Consider the following 18,552-nt stretch of genomic DNA (forward strand, 5'->3'; position numbering starts at 1 on the left):
ACTTGGTGGTTGGGATATTTTGAGGGGAGACTTTAGCTTGGTTTAGGAAAGTCTTAATCTCATTTAGGATTTTTCAAATGATTAGAAGAGGTTTAGGATTAGCTTAGAAGGGGGGTTAGGGGTTGAGTGGTTTGGCTTTGATGGGATGGGTTAGTTAGGTGGCTAAGCGAGGTTAGTATGGGTGAATGGGTTGGATTAGGGGTTAGGATAAGGTTTAGAAAGGCTTTTGGATTTTAGATATTTTATTAAATGATTTATTTAATAAAATAGGGAGTATGGAATTAAATTGAATAGATTTGATGATTTATCCAATTTAATAGAGGAATAGGGATTTAATTGATAAATTGATTTTGGGTGATCATTTGATTTTATCAATTGGATTGTAGTTAATTAAATTAATTAATTAACTAGGGGATGATGATTAATTAATTAAATAGTAAATATTTAATCAATAATGTCCTAGGAGATGACTAAATATGATTACCTATTGATGTAATCAGATTTAGGTGTCTACAGTTATCATCTAAAGAAATTGATAAAAAAGATATAAAATATTGGAAGAGAAAAATTCCATAGCTTATGTGTGAAATGCAAAAGTTTTTACCTCCAATATTTTTCAATGCTCAAGAACACTACCTCATACATCAATTTGAGGAGATTGAATTGTGTAGACTTGTACAAGCTACATCAATGTGGATGGTTGAAAGGCACTTGAAATTTATGAAGGGCTTGGTTTGACAGAGCGCATGTCCTAAGGGTTCTATGATAGTGGGATATATGATATACCATACCATGGTGTATATCAGTGAATATCTTCCAAAGTTTGCAGCAGGTATCAATGTAAATTGCATTTGGGATCCCAACTATAATGACAAATCCAAAGGGGATTACCTGACGGGGAAAGGTAGATTGAGGAGGGTGAGAGGTAATTATAAGTTTTTTTTTGTAATTTAACAATTCTTATCCATCATCAATATATATAAGTTGTTTCTAACTGGTGTAATTGTCTTCTTTATAGTTGGTCGTGAGTGGGATGCACTACACTTATATATTGCAAACAATCTTGATTGGATGATAGTATGGATTGAACAGTCTCAAGAAAATGGTCGCTCATTAACATGGGATGGTGTTGCATCATTGGTTAAAGAAGCTCATCGTAATGGAGATCCCAATGTTATGCCAATGGTACTTGATCTAATATATGGCTTAAGAGATACAAAGGTATGCATAAGATTACTAATCATGAGACACAAGTTTAATATTAACTCACAGATCAATGAGAAGATCCTTGACATATTTGAATAATTGTAGGTCAAACACCACAAAGCTATGTACTACCATGGCTATAAATTTTGCACAAAAAAGTTAGATGAAACGAAGAAAACGTGTGATTCCAGGATAAGTGTTGTCTTTGCAGTCACCAATATTTCATCTAGAACTGACATACATCCTCAACAATCTAAAAATTGATACTATGGAATTTTGGATGATATACTTGAGTGCGAATTTAATTCATTCAAAATATTTCTATTTTTCGTCAAATGGTTTAGGTTACAACTAAATCGAAATGATCCTGATAGGACTGTTATTGAACACGATAGTGGATTTACTATGATTAATACAAGGTCATTTGAGCAAGTCAGAGATGAGCCTTATGTTCTTCCAAGCCAATGTGAGCAAGTGTTTTACTTAGGTGTTCCACACAAACTAGGTTGGTCATTTGTTGTTAGACATGACCCAAGAAGAAAGCCGGTAAAGTATAATGTGACTGAAGAAGAAGATATTGAAGAAGCACAAGAGGAAGTAAATGATTATCAGGAACAATAGTTACCCAGTGATGAAGAAGAAGAAGATGGTGATGATTTTGTTCATGCTAATGATAATGGTGATAATGATGATGATGATGATGTTGATGATGATCATGATCATGGTGATGATCATGGCGATGATGGTCATGATGATGATAGTGATCAAGAGGATGATGATGGTGATGAAGATGGTGGTGGTGATGACAATGAACAAAGTGACAAGTACGATGATGGTGGTGATGATGATGATGATGACATGGATGAAGATCATGATGATCAATGAAATGTCCAGGTAGGATCGATGTCAACTATGATGGGGTCTTGTATGACCAAATATTTCTTTCCAAACCATATGTGCACATATAAACATTAATTAGAATATGTCTAATATTTTTTTAGATATAAACATTAGTTACACTAAATTTTTAACTTAAGACAAATGATTTACATATACAATCTATTTTATTATTAATATTTTTTTTGGTAAGTCTATTACTTTAATTTTGCTGCTGATTTATAAGACTTACTAATTTTTTTCACAAAGCAATATGGTTGCACCATCTTAGACACATTCAATAGAGGTAAACATTAATTATTGTAAATTTTAATGTTAATATAGAAAAAAATGTCATATTATTATGTTCTTTTCTTTATGGCTTTGGAGTTATTTTGATGAAAGTATATGATTATTTGATGTCACAAATGATAGGAAAAAGCTATAATGATCGCTGATCAAATGCAATCTGAAATACAGTCGTCATATCTACATGACATTGGCCTTAGTACTAACCCTATATTCATCACCCAAAAAATTATGCAAAGATACACTGATGAACTTGTTAAGATTATCATCAAGGGTGACAAAAGTGAGGAGAAAGAGGCACTGAGAATAGAATTGAACCGTAGAATCCAATCTTTGAAGGTAAGTAGTAATTCGACTAAAGCAGTAATAGAAGTTCAATAGATATTAATATTTTATAGTATCTTATGGATCATGATCTCTAATTTTATGTGTTCTTGTATAGACATATGTGCTAGTTGTGACATCACATGGTGAACATGGTCAGGGTTGTTGTGCAGTACCTTCGTGTAAGTAACACTTTGTTTGTTTTGATCAACATTATAACACTTACCTCTTTTTTTGTGGGCATTTCTCGCTACTATCCCATTTGATCTTTATCCATTGCAAATTTCTTTGCTAACAATATTCTATTCTTCAGCTCATGATGAAGTACGGACTCCTCCTTCTGTTGGTCGTCCACTATTGTCTGTTGCATTGTCAGCAACAAGGACCATGCAAACATCATCATCTATGCCCACTAGAACTGGTAAAACCTTGTTTTGCTATATTTTGTAATGTCTTTCTACAAGTTGATGAACAATGAAGTAACATATCAGTGCTTAAATGATGTCTATAGAAGCCTACATACACACAAAAACATGCATGCATACACCACACATACATACATACATACATATATATACCCACACATAGAGAGACATGGACATAGGCAGGGAGGTAGACCAACAAAGAGTAGTACTAAAATTGTCATTTAATTGTTATGATGTTTCAGTTGATAGACCAATAGAGAGCAGTACTACTGAAGCTGATCCATTTCTTGGAGCAGTTTGTATGATTAGTATTGGTTCATTCGAAGGGACATTATTGTTGAATAAGAAAACTATGTTTCCATTAAAAGAACGAAAGCTTCCAGGTGCTTTAAAATTGATATTATTTAAAGTGTAAATTTTGTTTACTTTTACATTACTCATTTTGGATTGATAAATCCTTTATGTTTTTGTAGGTAATAATGCTTTCTTTGAACATCTTTTTCATATGACATTGAGACTATTTGGACCCACTATATGTAAAAGGTACGTAGTTTCATATCATTGCTACATAATTTTTCGTTTCTTCTATTTATTGTAATATATTAAAGTTATTGATCTAACAATCTATTTGTTTTTAAAAAGGTGGAATTTACAAGATGTGGAATTAAAAAATTAGCTGATTGCATCTATTGAGGAGAAATTTGGGAAAAATATTTTTGACACTGGCCTACTTCTGAAAAGAGCAGCAAAGCATATAAAGATTGTGAGGGATCAATATAGAAGGGCTCTTAAGGATAACCCAAAGTACGACCGTCCACCTATGATTCCACCGATGGAGTGGAATGAAGTAATAGAATATGCAAAGGAGAAAAGGTTATGTGAAGATAGAGATAATGAAGCAGCACAAGGCAAAAAGAGGTATGTCATTATAGTATTAAGTACATTGTAATCATGCACTAATTATTGATATTTGTAAATATATAATCTAAGATGTTTGAAATTGTTCATAGATTGCAGGACACATCTGTGGCTACAAAAGTGAGAGTAGAAAAGGTTGACCAACACAAACTTGGCTCTAGTGGCTATATGAATCTCTAGTCTCGACTTGTAAGTAGAGAAATGAATTTTTTTTTTTTAAACATAATGCTACAAATAGTTTTGTTTAATGAAACCATACATGGAAAATTGACGTTATCAAGAAAAAAACATAGGGTACAGATTTCAATGTGGAGGTCACAGATGAAGATAGAAAAATTGCCTTGAAGGAAGGCTATAAAGTTGTGGTTGCATGCCTACATGAAGAATCTGTAAGCCTTGCCCAAGAATCCAGTGCACGAAATGATATCTCACAGGTAAATTGGTTAGATGAAAAGTAAATGAAATTAAATATTTGAGAATATTCTTTTTGGTATTAGTTTTAAACATAAATTGACTACATAACAATGTGCATAACATTTTACTACAGCCTCCATATCCTACCATAGAACCTGCTCATGATGAAGGCCATGATGTGCATTATAGTGGTGGAGGTATTAATTTTCTATTGGAAATTAATTATGCAATTATGAATACAATTTAACATCTTCAATTGGAATTTGACGTGTATCCTTTTTCTGAATATTTCAGAGCATGTTGAACATCATGCTAAAGGAGTGGACCATGTTCCAAGTGTTCAACATGTTGACGTTGTGGCAGATCAAAATGTTAATGTACATGATGTGACATTGTCAGGTAAGAAAAATGCATTTTATGTTGTACTTGTACTTAATTACAAACTTGTAATAGTTAGAAAAAGAAAAAGGGTATGCCAATTTATCCCATTCACTTGTTCTTACAACAGAGCCCCCTTTAGTGCAGCAACCTCCTGCTCCTCCAAAGAGAAGGAGCCATCATAATTTGACATTACACATACCAGAATAGGAGGAGAATGATGCAGATATGGATACTCCTATGAGCGCTTTTCTTAAGAGAGCTTAGAAAAAAAAAAAATTTAAATGATGTTTTAAAAATGTTCTTTGATAAAACTTGTTGGATAATGAAAGAACTTTGTTTTAAGTAATTATGTATGAATGATGTGTATGAATACAGATTTTTATTTTATGTTAATGAATATTGTTATGTGTTAATGAAGTTTTGATTAGTATTATGTATTAATGAATTTTATATCATATTAATGAATGTTATGTGATTGTATTGATTGAATGTTATAATTCATAAATGGATGAATGAATGAATGAAGTATGTAATTAGATGATAATGGGTACTTTAGATTGATGTTAGGGGGAGGGGGGTGAGGCTAGATGAGCTTCCACCTTCACGTGGTTGGCCTTGTTAAATAGAGAATATTATAGTATTCTTGAAACCAAGTGAAGCTCAAACTAACATAAAATGGACACTTTGCATGTTGTAGGTCTAAAATGATCCACAACTATTGCTGCCCATAACATCATTTCCTTGGTCTTGAACCCATGCAAGAGCAACCTGGCTTGGGCTACACCCTTTTCTTAAACTGATCTTACTTAGCTTTAGGAATAGATCTTGGTTCCACTCAAGATTCTCACCTTAAAATTTTAGATTCCCCTATTTAATAGCTCAATTATTATGATATGAAAAAATCAAATCAAATTAATTTTTACCTTTATTGTCAGTCTTGTCATGTAGATTTTTGTTTAGATTTTACTTTGTTGTTCAGTCTCAATGTTTGAACTCAACATCAGATCATCTTTAAAATGGTATGATTATTAAATGGAAAAAAAAAATCCTATCCTTTACCTTATGAAGTCATTATCTGTCACACTTTGAAGAAGTTTTCCTCCTGTACTGAAGAAACCCATGCCTAAAGGACTGTATGGAACAATCCCAATCCCCAACTCCCTATGAATGGAATAAAATGAAATAAAATAAATATAAGTAAGCTTGTATTCCTTATCTAATTTCAAATGGAACAAAGTTCAAAAAAAAATCTTATTAAAAACTTCAACTTTTGGTATATACTGTGAACCCAATTCACAAATATTTATTCTCGGTTCTCTGCAATCTATAAAGTAAACATTGAATCATGGACTATTGAGTTATTATATCATCACAAAATTTACCTGGAGGTGGGAATAATTTGGGCCTCAAGTTCCCTACTCCAGAGAGACCATTCAAGTTGCACAACAGTGATTGGATGCATTGCATGGGCCCTACAAATTGTTAAAACAGAGGCTTCAGACAGATCCACATATTTTATATTTCCCTCTTCTACTAGCTTCTTCAATTCACCCATCTGTATAAAAGGAAAACACATTTTCTTATTATCAAATTTCTTTTGTTTTGCTAGGCCTCGATAAAGAGCCAGAGGGATACAATCTTGCCCTCCAAATCCATACAACCTTGATTATTAGACACATATTTTCTAGTGAAATTAGAAGTTTGAAATTTTGATTTTGTTGTTTCTAAGATAAATTCATTGACTCATATTACATTAGCTTCATAAGAACTCATCTCTCATGACAATAAGTTGGATTAGTACTACAATTAGTGACCTTCTGGAAAGGCTTAATGCTTCACCTTATGAGCATCATCTAAATGTAATGAGTACTACGTGTTCCATTCATTCTTATGAAAAATGAGTTCTTGTGAGCTAGTATTAAAATAACTTGTGTCAATGTGTTTCACTAGAAAACCACACAGTTGAGTCCTTGTAGTAAAATCACAATTTGACTTACTATAGAAAATATTTCATACTTATCAATCTCAAGAATTGATATGTAAAATATATTTCTCACATCAAATCAAATTCAAGATTCAACAATGTAGTTTTTGGAGAAAAACCATTGCCCAAAATTTTATAAATAAGATTAAAATAAAAAACCTGTCATAGTAGTACAGATTTTGAATCTTAAAACTTACAGTGCCATGACATAATAGTATTTTGGTGCAAGGTTAAGGGTTTGGAATCTGAAGACTTACAGTAGCTTCTATGGGTACAATAATATCCACCCTATGCTAGTAATAAAGATCAATGTAGTCTATATCAAGCCTCTTGAGGCTTGCTTCATAGGCAGCCTTGACATATGCAGGATCTCCCTTTACACCAAATTCTCCATTACTCCAAGTCAATCCAAAATTAGTTACAATATGCACCATCTCTCTGATACCTTTGAGAGCCTATTTAGGAAGGAACAATAAAAGCATTATGCATAGTGTTAGAACAATCAAGCTCAGAGAATTAATAGATTAAGAAATGGAAACAGTAAGTGTTAGAAACAAGATATGCATCTTGATAGCTCCTTTTTGAGAATGGAAAATTTTTGCATTTTGGTGAATTTTTAAAAATCTTGTCTTGATAGGGTTGGGATCATTTCTCAAAATTTTAGAAAACCCTAGTCATTTTTATAATCATCATCTCTCTTTAACCCTAGGCCATAAGTATGAGTGGGTTTTCATTTTAAAGAAAGGAAAGAATCCTTTTTTCTTTGATCTTTTCCAATCTTATGACAAAGGAATTGATGTAACATCGCAGGCTTGTGTTTTGGTCTCTTCGATCTCACAATAGTCCTTGTATCATGTCATCGAAGGGGAATTTCTTTTCTTTTCTGATCCCACAGTGATCTTTATATCGCAAGATCGTATTGCATTGTGTTTTTCTAATAAAAGGGGTCTTTTATGATCCCATAATTAGTGTTTTCTCGTGGCATCGGGAGTAGAGGACAAAGGGGATCAGGATCCTACGATAAAGCTTTTGTCATCAGGTTGTAAAGCAGATCGATGGGGCCCAGTGATCTTATGAGGTGTGTCGTATGAATGGAGAATGAAATCAAATGGGTTAAGACATTACGACGAAGGCCTTGTTGTATGATAGTATGATGGATAAAGATGTGTTACAATGGTGCGACACCCTATTGTTGTAGGATCGTGGAATTCATGAATGCAAGTGTGTCACTTGCTGACATGAAAGATGTTAGATTCCTATTGAAATCAAGCCAGTATATAGATGCCAAATGTGTTCAAAATTAGCATTATTGGGACCAAGGGTAGTGAGATGGCACATGGATAACAGTCTCTGATCTTACGATAAGTTCTTTCATCGTAAGATCTCAGAACTTTGAGGAAGGGTTTCTTGATTATGCAACTAGGTTTTTTCATAGCATTGCATAGATAATTTGTGCAACCATGATGTAATGGTGTAATATTTTTAGCTTAACCGTAACATCATAGGACAAAATATGATGGGTTGCAATGCTATGAGGCGGTGAGTTCAACTACGATTGTGGGATCATAGGACTTATGACTATGACTTATGATGCCCTAAAAATATTTGGCATGGGATCATAAAACACAATGAGTAAGCTGCTAATGCTACGATAAAGGAGTTATCGTAGAATCGTGAAAGAATGTCATTTTTGCTAATTGCTTGATGTGAAGTTTTTTATAGGACATTGTGGGATCAGAGAGTTGTTAATATAATATTATGATATTACAAAAGGTCTTTTCAGTTGCCTTGTCATAATATTGTAGAATCTAATCTCTTTAGTAGACATAATGATGAGAAAAGAGTTTTGAGCTTCTCAGCCAATCAGTTTTGAATGCAGTATGAAAAGTGCATAGTTGGAAATCAATATTGTGCCTCCTAAGGCTGACAGAATGGATTAGGATCATTCTCAACCATGTAGAATTCAATGTGATTTAAACATCCTTTTAAGCCTGTCAACTTATAAGTTTTTTCCACTGTCACTATTCATCATCTACAGAGTCACATTCTAAGTTCATCTTGTGTTGCCTGTGTGAGCTATATCATTGTTTAGAAGTTTATGTGGGAAAGTTTTCTACAGTTACTAAGTTTCCAGTTATATATTCAAAATGTTAGACCAGGAGATGGAAGAGATTTCAGCTAAGGAAATGGCAGTATCAGAGATGTCAACCTTGAAGCGAGGTAAAACCAGACAGAAAAAACCCAAGTCATTTTCCTGAGGAATGGGTAAAATTGTTCCCTGGATCCAAAAATGCCAAATCTACTAATGATCATATTTTCTTTGATCCATATGCCAACTCCAACGATGCTAGGTGACCTGGTACCAATGGTGCTGAGATTTTCTACTTTTTCTACTACAACCGGGAGATAAAGGTCCCTATTTGCAATCCCTGGAAGAAGAACCTTGCTAAATTGATTTTCCAAAAGGTATTTTTGGATGTAGATTTAATGAAAGCTCTCTTTAGATGTTATAATCCTACCACCAAATCTTTCCATAGAAAAGATGGAACTGTTCTATGCACCTTGGATAGAGAATCTTTCATTGAGGCTGTTGGGTTGATTGGGGCAATGGGTCAGCCTCTGGATTTGAAGGACTTACAGAGAAGGTTTGATGCAAACCCAGCTGCTTTCACTAGAAATTCATTGCTACAACATATTCTTGGAGAATTGAAAAGGGTGGGTGATTACCCAAAGAAAATACAGGAGAAGATGCCTATGGACAAGTTTAAAAATTATTTTGTCAAGACCATATATGGTGTCCATAAGGTTATTGGAAAGGATGGGTCTGATGAAGTCTGGGGAGCTGAATATATAATTGCTAGAGATGTACATGATGCTTTCCATTCCTATGAATATGACCATGTTAGTCATATATTAGATATCATGAAGGAAAATATTGCTAGGGCAAGGTATGGAGAAATGAGGGAATTCACTTTCCCATACTACTCTTTGTTGATGCACTTGATCCTTTACAGGAATGTAGGGTACATCAGCTCTGACTTTATTGATCAAACCTTTGATCTAGAAGGAGCTTTTCTAGTACAGTTGTGGACACATGTATGGGATAGCTCTTATTACTTTTCTGACTCTGTATCATTTTTTAATAATTTTAGTGCTATTATAATGAAGATGTTAGACCCGAGGTACTTTAGGGCCCCTGAAATTCTGAAATATCTCTTAAGACCATCCCTATTGCTTGATGGGAGGAAACTAGATCATAATTGGGGGGATATCTTTTTGTGTTTCCTACTTTTTCTTTGATAAGAGTGTATGGCTGTCCTTAACGACCCCAATTTTACCAAAATTCATCCCTCCTAGATTGGGGATTATTGAATTTATTTGGAAATTGTTCATGGTTAATAGGGAATACTTGGGCCCTAAGGTACATAGGGGAACCTTTTTGTGTAGATGCTTTAAAATTAGTGATTTCACCATTAGTAAGGAATCTCTAGAGCTTGTCCATGCTTTTTTGCATCATTTTAACTTGTGCACTGGCCCTTACAAAATGTATGATCCTAAGGGATGGATGAGGGCCACTTTAAAAGAAATGAGAAACTATGTGGTACCCAATTCCAAAGAATTTCCTCATGAAGACATCATTCCAAATATAGTAGTAGAGGGGGAGGCAACTGATAAACTTGCAAAGCTAGATGATGTACTGAAGGTAGAGAGGGAATTAAAAAGAATTGACCCCCAATTCCTGGGTTTTTATATGGATATCCCTTACCCTCGTAGAATCAGGAAGATGTTCATAGACCATGCTAAAATAAGGGCTAAAATGCCAAAGGGTCCAGTAGGAGAGGAAGAAAGGGTGTGCCCAAATAGCCCTGAACCAGATGTAGCCCTAGAGGTAGAAGAGGAGGATGTACCCCAAGCATCTTGGATGGAAAAGGGGCATAAAAGATAGAAGATTGTACAGGTCCCACCTCAGGTCAAGTAAAGAAAATTGAAAATTTTGCCAGGGAATAATCAGTAGTTTGTTGATATGAGGAAAAATTATCTCCAAACCAGGGCTGATGCAGCAAAAGGTAGTCTAACTGACCTAGAGTTAGCAGTAGCAAGATTGGATGATAGGATCATCCAAGCTCAACAATTTTTAGAGGATGATGAATTCATCAAATCCAATGAATTTAAAAGTTTTTTATATAAGATAAAATAGAGTGAACTTGTCCTCCAAATGAAACCTGATGAATCATATGAGTAGAGGATGGAGTTGATTGAAAAGCTACACTCCTATGATCCTGAAAGTGAGGTAATGACCTTGGAAGAAGCTAGGGATCTTGTTCAGAGAAGTGGCATGTTACTAGTACATAGTTGGGACCTAGAGCAAGCATTTATGCTTGATCAAATCAGAAGACAATAGAATTCCATCTCTTATGAGGCAATTGGTGCTGGTGGTTTGAAGAGGGGAATTGGTTTTAACATTGATATCAAATCCTTGGCAATTTGGAGTATGGCCCCTGCTTCTAATAAACCAAAATTGATGGATGTGTAGAGCACAGAGTAGGGTAACATGATAATTTGGACTCTATAGGGTAGCTCTGGCAAAGAAATATCCAAGGCATTGAAACATTTCTCATTCATAAATGAGGCCAAGGTGGAGGAGATAGAGGATAAATTATCCCAGGCTATACATGACTACATTGATGTTAGGAAGCTCTATGAAAATGAGCTCAGAACTAGTCATATATATAAAGAAAGAATTGTTGAACTAGAAAATAGAGTCAGGGCACTTGAAGATGAAGTTGCTTCCCTTAAGGAACAACTAGTATAAGTAGAACAAAGAATGGCTCCAGTTTAGGGAGAAGAGGGACAAGGAACTTCAGTGCTAGCCAAGGATACTGCTCAGGCTCTAGTACAGACTAAGGACACAAAAGAAGAGCAATCCTCACAGCCTAGGAGGATGAGTACTGACACTGAGTCAATATAATAGGGAGGAGATGTAAGAATTGGAATCCTTAGGTCCATGATGAGCCATAGGGTTGATACTCTAAAGAACCTATCTCAATAGGCTCATACCTCTTTTGTTTCTTTGCAGAGTGTTGAGCAAGTTTGCAATGAAGCACTTTCTTGGTTAACCCCAACTTTCAACCTTTGGGGACCCTACATGCAATTTTTGGATAGAATAATAATGTTGATGGCTAAGAAGCTTGACTTACCAGATAAAATTTTCACAGTCAAGGAAAGCCGAGAAATCATGAAAGAACTGAGTGGCTTATTTTTTGGTAAGTTATAGGTTATACAAGGTAAGCTGAGGACACTATCAGATGGAATGGAACCTTTTATACCATCAATTCTCACTACTACTAATGTAGTAAAAGACTAGCAAGAGTGGTCAGCTTCTTTTGATGACATTTTGATCTGGGAGTCTACATCAGCAATTTTTGAAGATACTTCAGATTCCCCTTTCCATGTTCTAGTTGATTTTCTTTTCAAGACAAAGATAAATTTAAATAAATTCATTGCTGAGTCTAAGGCAATTATGGATGCTAGGTAGGCCAAGGCTATTCAGGATTTACAAGGGGTAAAGGACACTGACTGGCCCACCAAGAGAGAAATTTATGTTTTTGAAGTAGTGGGTGAAATAAAGGCCCTACCAGCTGGAAGTAGCTGAGATATTTTATATATTTATAAAAAAGGTACAAAAGATAGAAAAGATCAAAGGCTTCAATATTAATATTTTTTTGCTTCCTCAGCTACTTACTTTTTGATCGATTACTGTGGAAGATTGATCTTTTGTATTTATTGTGTTCACCTTCCTACAGTTTTAGTTTTCCTTTCAAATTTTGATAGTTGTCCTCTCATCTGTAGCTTGTTGCAATCCTATTTATGGATTCCCAAGATGAGAAGTAGAGGTTGGTTGTTTGTAGAATTTTTGATATGCAATATTATTATTTTGCAATCCATCCAGAGTGTGTTGTAATTACTTGAATGATTTTCAAGACAATGCATTTTTTTGAATACAAGAAATATATTCTAAAAATAGTTGTCTCTCTACATGTTACAATTTGAGTCTTATCAGTAATATAAAATGAAATGGGAGGATTTATCCTTAGCCATCATTATCCTTGAAGTTTTGTCTCTTTTTCATATGTCCATAACCTTGAGACTGAGTAGATAAATTATCTTTTTAGTTAAATGTAGTTTAAATGATTGTCTATCCCTTACTAATTGCTACTGATTTGAGGAATCAGGTAATTGCTTTCTATAATTGATAATTTTTAGGGTTTATGAGAAGGATGAGAATTAGAATGAAACTAAGAGTTTGATGATAACTTTCTTAATCACAAAGTTGATGAGAAAGGTTTAAGTTGCTAACTATTGACTCTGTAGCCCAATGGATAAGACACTGACTCATCCAGAGGTGTGAAGGCATATTGGAATATTCATGTAACTGTAGGACATTTATATAAAAATCAATATCAGTTTTCCCTTTTTATGTATTAAAGAACTAAAATTGTAGGTCATGGCTTGTTTGCTAACTCCTTTCCTTGGTTATAATTAGCTACTGCAATCAGGAAATTTATTTAGCAAATCACAGAAGAATATTGACCATATCTGCTATAAGGGTCAATCTTGCATAGAAGAATCAAGTCATTGAGATGTATCCCTTAGGTTTTCCCACCTTGGTTTAGTAGAGCCTAAAGTGAAGTGAGTCCTATTGACTCTGTTAATTGGTCCAGAACTGAGATTTAGCCTTGCTGAACATAGGATTTAGCTCATCCTTAGGCTTGTCTCTGGTCTTTTTTTCTTGGTATCAGGTTTAATGCTACCTGGTATGTTCTTTACTAGAAAGAACTCCAACACATCTTTTGATCAATCAATGGTTTTAAAAAATGCATATTTTGAGTAATATTGATCACTTTTCAGTGATGGGTTATATAGTTTTCAGCTATGTAAGGATTTGGTACAATTGATGCTTCTGTAGCTCATAATTATGTTATAATTTTGAATTACTTTTCAAAAGAGTCTTCTAGTGCAAGCTGGAAGAGAAATGTTAGAACTTAAGTATAAACACACAAGAGAGCTTGTTAGGTTTGTTTACATGAATGATCCAATATTTTCCAAGATGACACAAAATAAAATAGCATGTATGGTAGAACCATTTTTTAAATTGTAAAGGGAAGCTTCTCGACACCTAACATATAGAAACTATTATCCAAATTTTCTCATCTACATTACCACTTATCAGTTACAGCAGTAATCTTAAACTATATCATAGTAGTAACTGGGAGCCAGGCATGCTCAAATCAACATGTATGGTAGTCACAATCAAACATGGATATCAAGAGTTTTTAAGGAAATGAAAGCATTTCATTTTATTCATGCTGCCTATCCAGAACCTTGAATGGCACAAAGAAATCTTACTCCTTTTGTCATATATTCTATCTTGGCTATATTTATAAGATGTGTCTGTATAATCTTTTGTCTGACATGAGAAGTCATACAAAATATTTGGAAATACCTTCATCTCTGAGTTACAAGGCATAGAATCATTCTAAATTGCTTTAATCTACCTTAGGTTCAGATTTCTTGATTATGCTTTGCAAATATTGATACATTGTTATCCTCTTTTGTAAATCCAATTTGACATTATTTGATTGGTAGTTGCTCTATATTATGCATTAATGGTAGTCCATGTTCAGAGAATGTAATCCCATCTTTGTTATATGAATAGAGTTCGCATAAGAGATGTTGGTATGGTTTTTATAGAGCAAGTTAACAGCTCTGTCTTCTAAATTCTTTCTTATAAATGGACATTTGGATATGGTGATATTAATGAAGGGTCTATATTGGTCAATATGATTGTGTTTGAACAAACAAGAAAAGGAAGTAATCAAAACAATTAAGAAACACATTACCAATAAGAATCCTAAGATCCAAATTCTTTCTCTGATGGTTAGTATTGAATAATATTATAAATTTCTATATATTTTTTGATTTATTTTAAGTTATCATTACTAAGATATTTGGTTGAATTCTAAGTGCAAAAAAATACTATAGTAAGAATTCATTTATGATTAACTTTGATAGATAACTTTGATTTAATATTTGCCTAGTTATTTTTGCAGCTACTAGAGACATTTACAAATATTTGTGGTGATATTGTTCACTTGCAAGTTGCCGAGAGAGATGTGCTACATGAAATGGTCAAGATAGTAAAGAAAAAGGTTTGGAAAAAAAGCTTTTGTCTAACCTACACATGTTTTTCTGGGTTGTAGCTTAAACAATTTTTGGTTTGTACTCTTAGTGCATATTTTCAGCAGTCCTTTATGTGGGTTTTATTTGTATTTTATTTTGCAGTCAGATTCAAATGTTAGAGAAAAGATCTTGGTCTTGCTAGATACATGGCAGGAAGCTTTTGGCAGGCCAAATGGAAGATATCCACAATATTATTCTGCATACCATGAGTTACAGGTAAGGAAAAAAATAAAATGAATCTTAAGGATGTTCAACAAATCTCATGTTTTTCAAGGGCTGGTTGAATATATTTGACTAACTCTACCAAATGGCAGGGTAAAACATTGACCTTGATATTGACCCTCATTTTTGTTACCTAGATTTTCTTTCTAGCTCTCATACTTTAAATGCCATTTGGAAGTAGTGTATATTGTTAAACTATTCCAGGATGTAGTGCAGCAATGATGTTGGCATAATGACATTAGTTAGTAATTAATTTCATGTTGCATGTTCTTAGTTTGAAGTTTTATTTGTCATTTTAGAGCCCAGTAGCTCTAGGGCCTTGAGTATGGTAACTTGAGAGCGTGCATGAATTGTTTGTTATTGCATGAATTGTTTGTTATTCCATATTAAAATGTGATTTCTGGCCTCAGTTTGCTACATTTGTAGATGCTTTAAGGCTTTCCAAAAAACAACAATAATTGTGTAATGGTTGCTCAAGTATCTTCTACAGTCACTCCTCAAAGATCTATTTTAAGTTTTTATCTTAACCAATGGAAGGCATCAACTCTTTATGGAAACTGCCTTTTAGGTGCTTAGCTACCAAAAATGGTATGATTCTTCATAATGATCGGGCTCCTACACAAGTAGCATAATGATCTCTTTATGGGATATATTGGATTTTGCCCAAAAATAACAAGTCCCACAACACAAGTTATTTATAAATAGTATTCTATATATAAAATACATAATTGCAATTCAATTTAGAGAAAATTTTATCAAGGATTTATGATCATTATACAAATGATATTGAAAACAGAACACCCTAAATTCACTTGTATCCATTTCACTGCATACTTCTAATAGCTGACCATATTAGGAATTCAGTGGAAAAGCTTGATAGGATGCTGAGAGAGTTGAGACTGTCCTCCTCAACTAAACTCAAGGGCACATAATGAGTGTCCAAGTCATATGGCCCCTTGGGCCATGAGAATGGTAGGATGTCTATCATCTTGTAGTTGTCGTATTTAATGACAGAACCAGTACTGGTGCATCTTTCTATCAAACATTTTCAAATTGATCCCAAATATGATGTCTGATGGAAATCAGATAAATAATTATTAATCTTATGTTCCTTGTTAAGAGGATTAGAGATATTCTTCCTCAATCAAGGCCAAGGGCATGGAATGAGCCTCTAAGCAGAACCCTTAGTCCATCCATCTCGTGATTGGCATACTTGACGAGGGAAGACCATTACTGCTGCATCTTCTTAACAAATTTATATGGAGATTAATAGAAGAATACTTGCATACCAATTACTTTCTATTATATTCTTTATTTCTGTTATTTTATACACCAATTCTTTTCTAATTCAAACATGATAGTTTGATTTCCATGAGGTTTTGCAAATCCTCAAGACCACAAGATAGATTAAGCATCAATAAGTAATTGTGAAAGATCCCCACCCAAACCCGATCCAATTTTTCCATTTTGTTTGGTTTGATGTATGTTTTGGACTCCTAGGAATGGTGATGTTTCTAAGTTTGGCAATTCTAATCTGACTTTGGCTGAGTTCACTTTGATGCTTGTTTATGATAACACATTACAAATGATTAAAGGAAATGACTATATAATGAATCAAAACATGTACAGCTAAATGATATGGCAAAATATGAATTTATTGTTTACTGCTAAGACTAAAAAGAGAGATTACAGACCTATTATCAGTCACAAATCAAACTGTAATAATTCAATCCATAGGTTTTAATGTCATATAATCAACATGTATCACATCCAGATGTAGCTAGCTATTGTAGTCTTTTGTAGACCACTTTGGGACTAGTAAATGACCACTTTAAGGTATGATATCAAGTATGATTTGCAACAGAAAGACTGATATTATCCTACACGGGTTTGATATGCAATTTCCATCCATCATATTCAGTGCCAGGAATCTAATATGCACTTTCAGCCACTATATCCCTTCAGATATGGTAAGTTTGAATGACACTGTAATTTGATTTTTTTATTTGATTCCAATATTGAAAACTAAGAACTCAAGTGATTAGTACATTGTGATCCTATTACACCAAACATCTGGAAAATATCTCCTACTTACTAAAAATATATTGTTGTGTTGGGTAGTTAATGGTTGGTTCTTATGGGAAAAATGGTTTTAGAAGCTAAAAAAGTGAAGGCATTTTGAAAAATAATTGAATATTGTAACTAATATAGAAAATATAAAAATAATATAATATTTTTGAAATTTTATGTTACTTAAAAATGGGATTCTATATTTTTTTTCCATTTTTTAATCTTGTAGTCCACGTGTTCATTAATGTATCATCAATGGCCTTTAGCTATATAAGCTATAGTCTTATTCTACTATATGTCCTTTCCCCTTGCAGTCGATCTATTGGGTATAGGTTTGGATGGTATCTAAATGAAATTGTTCCCCTGCTTATTAACTATTGTAAAAGTGCATTTGAAGCTGATAAGGAGCTCAGAGAATATAGCTTGCAGGTGTTAAAAGAGTTTGGTTGTATAGAAATTATGTATTTTCATCTCACACTATTTGTTAACATCAGTGGTTCCATTTTAAAAGTTCATATCATCTATATTGAAAGTATATGTATGTTTTGTGAAATACATCTTCAAATTTCATTCTTTAAATAGAAAACCCTGATTATTCAAAAATCTGTAAATAATCACCTTAAAGATGCAATTTGCAAGCATTGGAGAGTTTTTTCCTATGTTGTGCCAGAGATGTGGTTGTTTATTGTGATACAATTTTGGAACTTGCCCTGGACTACATAAGCTATGATCCAAACTACACTGATAATATGGAAGAAGATATAGAAGAGAGTAATGGAGAGGAGGATGAGTATGTTAAAATTTCTTAAGAGAATTATTTGCTTTAGAAAAATTAATTTTTGCACAATGGTGTCTTTTATTTTCATGTAATTATGAATTTTATGACCAACATGTGAATACTATTCTGTTGATGTAGAGAGAGTGCTAATGAATATAGTGATGATGAGGATATCAGCTGGAACGTTTGGAGGGCAGCAGCTAAGTGTTTGTCTACTGTGATAACATCTCATCCAGAAATGCTATTAAAGTTGTATGAGGAGGCATGTGCTTTGAACCTTTCTCAATTGTTGCTGGGAGATATTTATCATTTTCATAAAAGTTGACTCTATTTGTCCTATACATTTGCCATTTTTTTGACCTTTGTGTGCCCAATAATTTTGGCTTAGTGTCTCTTTAGAGTTT

This window comes from Cupressus sempervirens, chromosome 3 (genome assembly GCF_028749045.1).
Source record: "Cupressus sempervirens isolate cs-2001-9-10 chromosome 3, ASM2874904v1, whole genome shotgun sequence".
NCBI classification, from domain to species: Eukaryota; Viridiplantae; Streptophyta; class Pinopsida; order Cupressales; family Cupressaceae; genus Cupressus; species Cupressus sempervirens.